A 9,586-nucleotide genomic window follows, 5' to 3' on the forward strand; every position below is an offset into this window, starting at 1 on the left:
CTAAAACAAATATGAAACTAAAACTACGAAAGCAGTACATATTTTTGTGAGTTGAGCAGAGAATCATATTAATCAAGAAATCCTCCATAAAAGATTTATTCTTCGGCATTATTATGATTGGCGTTAAGTCGGTCATTGATATTGTTGTCCATTTAAATCTTATAACAAACTTTTAAGTATTTTGTGATATGTTTAAGATTCAATTAAGGCATAGAATATCAGATATCATCAGCCTCTGATGTGCGAAAATATATATATATATATATATAAAACACAAGTCGCAACTAAGCTTTAAAAACCAAACAATCTATCCTAGTTCACACAAACGGCAAGTGTACCGGTCGCGTATAGCACAGATAAGGAAATTCCGGATATCGAACTCGAAGACACGTGAAAACGTTTATAATTACTAAACTCTACCCAAGACTCACCAAAATATTTAATTGATTTATTTTAGAATTTAATTTAACTACTTAACTTAACTGAATAAAAACTTTTAACAAAACTTTGAAAACTTTGGTATAAATTCAATGAATAACGACGTCTACCTAGGAATGAATCATGTTGATAGAAATAACAAGACAATGGATTGAAAATATTCACGACACCGGTTATAAAAGATGACACAACTAAAACTTGTTTAAGAAAGTCAAATTACCTCTCAGTCTCTCTAACAAACTCTAACTTATTTTAGTTGATTTTAAAGAATAATCCGGAAAAACAATTATTAACGAGTTCAAATGACGACTCTCCTCTCGGTCTCATCGACACACTATCCTAATGGAGACAAATACTATGTCACCAAGGATAGAGGAACAATTTAACCAAACCCAAATTAAACCAACTAATTGTACATAAACACTCAAACTTGACAAGACAAAAACCCGCTCTCGCGCGGTCTTATTTCTAACAAGTAAAAGCAACGAGACAATATTACTTATTATCACCTCTCGGTCTCAAAGAAGGTGTATTTTAACTGATTTTAGATGATTTTATTACCCACTTATCCCTACGGTTGTACACCCCGCAAATAAACCCTAAACACCAAGTCAAGAGTCTAACAAGCAATCAATTAATCAAAACTAATTCAATTAACTAATGCAAGAAGATTATAAGTAATAAAATATAAAACACAGCCATTACACACAATCTAATTTATGGTTTAGTTAAACTTTACATCAATAATTCAAATCTTGAACATTAACAATCCATTATACATGTCTAAACTACTCAACAATCATCTATCCTAGGTAGAACAAGCAAGTTTAGCTTAACATAACTTTTGGACAGCCATGTATACTTAAGAAAAACATCATAAACATCATCATAAACATAATCAAACTCATTCAAGATTCAAACACAATCAATAACAAGTCAAACTATCAATTACTTGCAAAACAATCCAAAGCAAAAGACTAATTTAACAAAGTTAGGGTTCTTGAACAATAACCAAAGATTAAAGATGATTACTTAGGGTTTATGGCTGAGATTAGGGATGTATAAGGTCCCTAGCAGCTGCACACGATCTCCCCGAGCCTCCTTCTTCTTCCTCTAGCCTCCACAGCCGCCAACAGCCGCCGCCTTCATTCTTTTTTTCCTTTCTTTCTTCCTGCTGGTTGCGATCGGAACCTTGCTGCCAAGGTTAGGGTTTTTGAATTTAGGGTTTTTGGCTTTGATAATGGCTGCCCACTCTAATAATTAACTTCATAAAATATTATAAAAGGCTTCTAAGATGTGGGCTTGGGTCGGGCCTTGACTTATAAGTTTGAAAGTTGACCAATTAAGCCCCTAAACTCTTCAATTTTAACTCTTTTTTCCACCAAACCTCATAACCTTCAAGTAAACAATCAACTTTGTATAATCAAGCATAAACAAACCATAAAACTTAATAATTAATCTAAAAAGCAATTAAAAAATGATAAAAATGATACGGAAAGTAAATGTGCTTTACAACACATCAAACATCGCCACACTTAAACCTTTTTCGTCCCTGAATATGTCTAATGCAGTTCCTTCGTATGCTCCTTATACCGAAATGATTGTGCATATGCGTGATCCCGGAGCTCCTCTAATTCGTGTAATTGATGGAAACGATTACCCTCTGCAGCGGGTAAATCAAGATTAACCCTTTGAAGGGCCCATGAAGCGCGGTGTTCCAATTCAACAGGAAGATGACAGGCCTTCCCATAAATCATCCGAAATGGTGTGGAACCAGTCGGAGTCTTGTAGGCTGTACGGAAGGCCCACAGAGCGTCATCTAATTTGTCGGACCAATCCCGACGATTTGAACCAACCGTTTTCTCGAGAATACGTTTGATTCGCCGATTACTTACTTCCACTTGCCCACTAGTCTGTGGGTGGTAGGCGGTCGCAAGCCGATGGGTGACCCCATAACGCTTCAACGCCTTATCCATCTGCGAGTTGCAAAAGTGAGTACCTCGATCACTGATCAAGGCTTTCGGGACTCCAAAACGAGCAAACAGACTTTCAGAAAACGGACTACTACTCGGGCATCATTGGTGGGTAGAGCTTTGGCCTCAACCCACTTAGACACGTAATCGACGGCCACGAGTATGTATTTGTTTCCACGCGAATATGGAAACGGTCCCATGAAATCAATACCCCATATATCAAAAACCTCACAAACTTGAATGGCATTCTGGGGCATTTCGTTTCGCGAAGAAATGTTGCCGACACGCTGGCAACGATCACAACTTTTAACAAACATATGAGCATCCTTAAAGATAGACGGCCAGTAAAAACCAAAATCAAAGACTTTCTTTGCTGTAGAATTCACACCGTGGTGACCTCCAGTCGGTCCCACATGACAATGGCTCAAAATTTGCCATCCTTCCTTGACATCCACACACCTTCTAATAAGCTGATCAGCACCAATGCGGAAAAGATATGGATCGTCCCAAAGGTAAAATTTGATGTCAGCAAAGAATTTCTTCTTTTGCTGGTAAGGCATCTTTGGGAGGTATCCGTCAGTGAGATAGTTCGCGAAATCAGCAAACCATGGAAAACCTTCCTCTTGTGCAGTAACGAACATCAGACTCTCCGCCGGAAAACGATCGTCGATCCTAACTCCCGAATCTCCTGAATCGACTCCCTCTAGTCGTGAAAGATGATCAGCCACCACATTCTCGGCCCCCTTTTATCACGGATCTCTATATCGAACTTTTGAAGCAACATGATCCATCGGATAAGACGAGGCTTAGCATCCTGCTTGCTGAAAAGATATCTAATAGCGGCATGATCCGTATACACAATCGTTTTGGACAAAACCAGATAGGACCTAAATTTGTCGAAAGCGAACACCACAGCTAAAAGCTCTTTTTCGGTGGTGGTATAGCTTTCCTGTGCTCCGTTTAAGGTCCGGCTCGCATAATAGATCAGATGGAAATGTTTATCCTTCCGTTGTCCAAGAACCGCTCCGACTGCGAAGTCGCTTGCGTCACACATCAACTCGAATAGTAACGACCAGTCAGGAGCAACCATGATTGGGGCGTTAACTAGTTTGTCTTTTAGAAGATCAAACGCCTCGATACACTGCTCAGAAAAAATAAATGGAGCATCCTTCTCCAAAAGTATGGTCATGGGTCTCACGATTTTAGAAAAATCTTTGATGAACCAGCGGTAGAAACCAGCATGACCTAGAAAGCTACGAATTGATCTCACAGAAGTCGGCGGGGGAAGATTAGAAATGGTCTCGACCTTTGCCCGGTCAACCTCTATCCCCGCACTTGAGATTCGATGCCCTAGAACAATGCCCTCGCGAACCATGAAATGACATTTTTCCCAGTTAAGGACTAGGTTGGTGTCTACGCAGCGGGACATCATCCTCTCGAGATTTGATAAACAATGATCGAAGGAACTCCCAAATACGGAAAAATCGTCCATGAACACCTCCATGGAGTCCATGATCATATCATGGAAAATGGCCACCATACACCTCTGGAATGTGGCCGGAGCGTTACAAAGTCCGAACGGCATACGTTTGTAAGCAAACGTTCCGTAAGGGCAGGTGAAAGTGGTTTTCTCCTGGTCGTCGGGAGCTATCGGAACCTGGAAGTACCCGGAGGAACCATCTAGGAAGCAGTAGTACTGCTGACCTGCTAAACGCTCTAACATCTGATCAATGAATGGAAGAGGAAAGTGGTCTTTCCTGGTGGCATCATTCAATCGGCGATAGTCAATACAGACTCGCCATCCCGTCATAGTCCTCGTTGGAATAAGCTCGTTCCTCTCGTTGGTGACGACAGTCATGCCACCCTTTTTAGGAACCACTTGGACTGGACTGACCCAAGCACTATCAGAAATGGGGAAAATGATCCCCGCATCAAGGAGTTTAATGATCTCCTTCTTTACGACCTCTTGCATTTTCGGATTAAGCCGCCGTTGCGGCTGGACGACAGTTTTGAAATTTTCCTCCATGAGGATTTTATGAATGCAGTTTGAAGGGTTGATACCCTTGATGTCGATAATCTTCCAAGCAATAGCCTCCTTGTGCTCTCGTAGCACCCTCAACAACTTCTCCTTCTCGACCTCGGTCAACGCAGATGCAATGATAATCGGAAGCTTCCTCTCTTCATCTAAAAAAGCATACTCAAGGTGGGAAGGTAAATCCTTAAGCTCTAAGGAAAGAAGAGGACTCCCGATTGAAGGTCGGTCCATCGGATCGTCTCGTACGATCTCAGCAGACACGCCAGATTCAGGGGTATGCGACTCGGTGTCGTCATTTAAGGACTAATTGGTTACGGCAACCATTTCAATCTCCGGAGTCTCCCTATCGAGAATCTGGGTGTCGGAGGCAGATCCTCCACAAATTTCGCTGAAAAACTCCCCGACATGATCCATGATGGTATCAATGAAGTATAAGGAGTCATCAGCAGACTTGGGGTGTTTCAGTGACTGTCGAACGTCAAAGGTGACGTTCTCATCCCCAACTCTTAAGATTAATTTACCCTTGCAAACATCGATCAATGCCTGTGCAGTGGCAAGGAATGGTCGGCCCAAGATGAGTGGGACACTATCGTCATTGTTCATGTCCAGGATGACAAAGTCCACCGGGAAGATGAACTTGTCGACACGAACAAGCATATTCTCGACCACCCCTCGGGGGTATTTTATAGAACGATCAGCAAGCTGGATACTCATACGGGTAGGCCTCGGTTTGCCTACACCCAACTTGCGATACACGGAATATGGCATTAGATTAATACTGGCACCAAGATCTGCCAGCGCATGGACGACCGTATTATCACTCAAGATGCAGGGAATTGTGAAACTCCCAGGATCGGACATCTTTTCTGGTAACTTTCTCTGCAAGACTGCAGAGCAACCAGCACTCAGAGGAATGGAAGAGACTTCGGCTAACTTCTCTTTGTTTGAAAGTATATCCTTAAGAAATTTTGCGTATTTGGGCATTTGCGTAAGTGCCTCAAGGAAAGGAATATTAAGATGAAGTTGCTTCAGAAGATCAAGAAATTTGGAGTTCTGCTCCTCGTCTCTATCCCTACGGACTCTCCCGGGAAATGGGAGTCTAGGTTTGTAGACTCTCGGTGGTGTGTTGGGTAATAGCTGGTTTTCAGCCCGTGCTGTACTTCCTGGGCTGTGCCTTTGATGCACCCTGGCCGATGGAGACTCCAACTGAATCTCCTCGTCTACCTGTTCCTCTACATCTACTGCAGGCTCGTTAACGACTCCTATCGTCGCCTCTTGAATCACGGGCTCGCTACGTGCCCCCGCACCGCTCCTTGTCGTCACAGCCTTCGCGAACGCCTTCGGATTTTGTTCAGTGTTACTTGGAAGTGTACCTAGCGACCTCTCATTTAGACGACTTGCTATCTCTCCCATCTGACGCTCAAGATTTTGAATTGACTCTCCTTGATTTCTCATGAATGACTCGTGCTCCCGGAATTTTTCTTGAGTATCTTTGTGACGGGAGTCCTCTCGAGTCATGAGTTGCCACAACATCTATGTCTGATGTGCCATCATCTCCTCTAACGTGGGCTTCTTCTCCCCACTACTCGGTCCCTCACCGGAATCCTGGAATAGGCTCTGACGTTGCTGGAAGCCGGACTGATTTCCGTTCCTCCAGTTGGAATTTTGGTTACCTCTCCACCCTGAATTATAAGAATTGAAAGAATGCTGATTTTGGTTTGGATTATTAACGAAGTCGACTACCTCCTTCTGGAAACCTACGGGGCATTGAAAGGTATCGTGTCCCCCTCTACAGATCTCGCATAACTTACTTTTCACCTGCAAGTCCTTCACGATCTTTGCTAACGCTTCAACTTGTGCCGCAAGTGCGGTGCTCGTGTCGACCGAATGCATGCCGCGTGATAGGGAATCGACGGTTTTGGTGCTCTTAACTGGTGGTCGCTGGTATCTACTCATGGCTAAACCGTTAAACAAGGCAATGCACTCATCCGTATCTTTCGTCGTTAGTAGGTTACCTCCTGCAGCTGTGTCGAGCATACTCTGAGTTGCGTACGTCACTCCGTTGTAGAACTTCTCGACAACCGCCCAGTCTTGTAGGCCGTGGTTTGGACATAACGCAAGTAGATTTTTGAACCTTTCCCACTCCTCGTAGAAGCTCTCGGTGTCCTCCATCTGGAAAGAATGAATCTGGTTACGCAAACGAGCGGCCTTAGCCGGAGGATCGTATTTTTCAAGAAATTGGGTCTGCATGGCAGCCCAAGTAGCAATGGATCCCTGTGGGAGGGACTCAAGCCACAGACTCGCATGATCAACGAGTGAGAACGAAAAGATTAGGAGTTTTATGGCGTCTTCGGATACGCCGGCAAGATGAAACGTGTCGCAGATACGTGTAATACGAGTGAGATGAGAATGCGGGTTCTCGTGGAGCAACCCGTGAAATTTAGCAGAATGAGCAATCGTGTTCAGAACATTAGATGGAATCTGCCAAGTCGTTTGAACTCCTATAGCTAGTGGAGCAATGCTGGATCTCACGCCAGCATCGACCGGATGGGCCCGGTCTGCAACTGTCCTCCTCGGTAGTGGATTCGCGTCGCCCATAATCCTATCCCTAATGACGGGTTCAGAAAAAGTAGGAGAAGAGAACGTATTACCGACGGATGTAGATGAACTGGAAGACGGTTTTGTACGACGTCTCTCAAGAAGCTCTCTCTCTGGTTCGGGAAATCCTTCAACTTCTGGTGGTCCTAGAGATCGAGTACGTCGCATACAACTATTAAAATAAATAAAAGAAATATTAATTAGCTAAACTATTTTAAACTAACAAACAAAACAAATAAGAAAGACAAGTAATAAACAAGGCAAGTCTTAACTCGAGTCGTTCTTAATACGCCTCTAACCGTGTCCCCGGCAACGGCGCCAAAAACTTGATGTGCGAAAATATATATATATATATATAAAACACAAGTCGCAACTAAGCTTTAAAAACCAAACAATCTATCCTAGTTCACACAAACGGCAAGTGTACCGGTCGCGTATAGCACAGATAAGGAAAGTTCGGATATCGAACTCGAAGACACGTGAAAACGTTTATAATTACTAAACTCTAACCAAGACTCACCAGAATATTTAATTGATTTATTTTAGAATTTAATTTAACTACTTAACTTAACTGAATAAAAACTTTTAACAAAACTTTGAAAACTTTGGTTTAAATTCAATGAATAACGACGTCTACCTAGGAATGAATCATGTTGATAGAAATAACAAGACAATGGATTGAAAATATTCACGACACCGGTTATAAAAGATGACACAACTAAAACTTGTTTAAGAAAGTCAAATTACCTCTCAGTCTCTCTAACAAACTCTAACTTATTTTAGTTGATTTTAAAGAATAAACCGGAAAAACAATTATTAACGTGTTTAAATGACGACTCTCCTCTCGGTCTCATCGACACACTATCCTAATGGAGACAAATACTATGTCACCAAGGATAGAGGAACAATTTAACCTAACCCAAATTAAACCAACTAATTGTACATAAACACTCAAACTTGACAAGACAAAAACCCGCTCTCGCGCGGTCTTATTTCTAACAAGTAAAAGCAACGAGACAATATTACTTCTTATCACCTCTCGGTCTCAAAGAAGGTGTATTTTAACTGATTTTAGATGATTATATTACCCACTTATCCCTACGGTTGTACACCCCGCAAATAAACCCTAAACACCAAGTCAAGAGTCTAACAAGCAATCAATTAATCAAAACTAATTCAATTAACTAATGCAAGAGGATTATAAGTAATAAAATATAAAACACAGCCATCACACACAATCTAATTTATGGTTCAGTTAAACTTTACATCAATAATTCAAATCTTGAACATTAACAATCCATTATACAAGTCTAAACTACTCAACAATCATCTATCCTACGTAGAACAAGCAAGTTTAGCTTAACATAACTTTTGGACAGCCATGTATACTTAAGAAAAACATCATAAACATCATCATAAACATAATCAAACTCATTTAAGATTCAAACACAATCAATAACAAGTCAAACTATCAATTACTTGCAAAACAATCCAAAGCAAAAGACTAATTTAACAAAGTTAGGGTTCTTAAACAATAACCAAAGATTAAAGATGATTACTTAGGGTTTATGGCTGAGATTAGGGATGTATAAGGTCCCTAGCAGCTGCACAAGATCACCCCGAGCCTCCTTCTTCTTCCTCTAGCCTCCACAGCCGCCAACAGCCGCCGCCTTCATTCTTTTTTTCCTTTCTTTCTTCCTGCTGTTTGCGATCGGAACCTTGCTGCCAACGTTAGGGTTTTTGAATTTCGGGTTTTTGGCTTTGATAATGGCTGCCCACTCTAATAATTAACTTCATATAATATTATAAAAGGCTTCTAAGATGTGGGCTTGGGTAGGGCCTTTACTTATAAGTTTGAAAGTTGACCAATTAAGCCCCTAAACTCTTCAATTTTAACTCTTTTTTCCACCAAACCTCATACAAGTAAACAATCAACTTTGTAAAATCAAGCATAAACAAACCATAAAACTTAATAATTAAACTAAAAAGCAATTAAAACATGATAAAAATGATACAGAAAGTAAATGTGTTTTTCAACACATCAACCTTTAATTTCGGTTCAAGCTTAACTTGACTTAAACCATTATGCATTCTGATCAAAATATGATTTTATAACATTTTAGCAATATTAGCAAATAATCCACACTACAAGGTATATATCCGTTTTCAAGCAATACACCAAGTTTCATTTACTGTGAATGAGTGTGGATGAGTTCATATGTAAGGCTTATAGACATTGTATCCCTTGGGGTCCGTTTCTTATTGGTATTAAAACGCATAAAAGGGAGGAACAATGTAAGACTAAAAACGGATTTTGATCAATTCAGTTGTGAGTTTGTACGAAGTACAGCAGTGATCAAGTTTATTGACTTAGGGTTTGCTCTAGAAGAAATTTTATATTCAGATGATCAATATCCAGATGATAAGACACATAAAGACTCATAGTTTCCAGAAACTTAATGCATCTCATCAATACAATATTTATGGCTATAAGACCATACACCGTTGAAGTGTTAACCATTAACTATATTATTTTATTTAA

The sequence above is a fragment of the Bidens hawaiensis genome, unplaced genomic scaffold (assembly GCF_021521415.1).
Source record: "Bidens hawaiensis isolate Kalapana, Puna unplaced genomic scaffold, B.hawaiensis_p1.1 tig00006273_1, whole genome shotgun sequence".
Taxonomy (NCBI): domain Eukaryota; kingdom Viridiplantae; phylum Streptophyta; class Magnoliopsida; order Asterales; family Asteraceae; genus Bidens; species Bidens hawaiensis.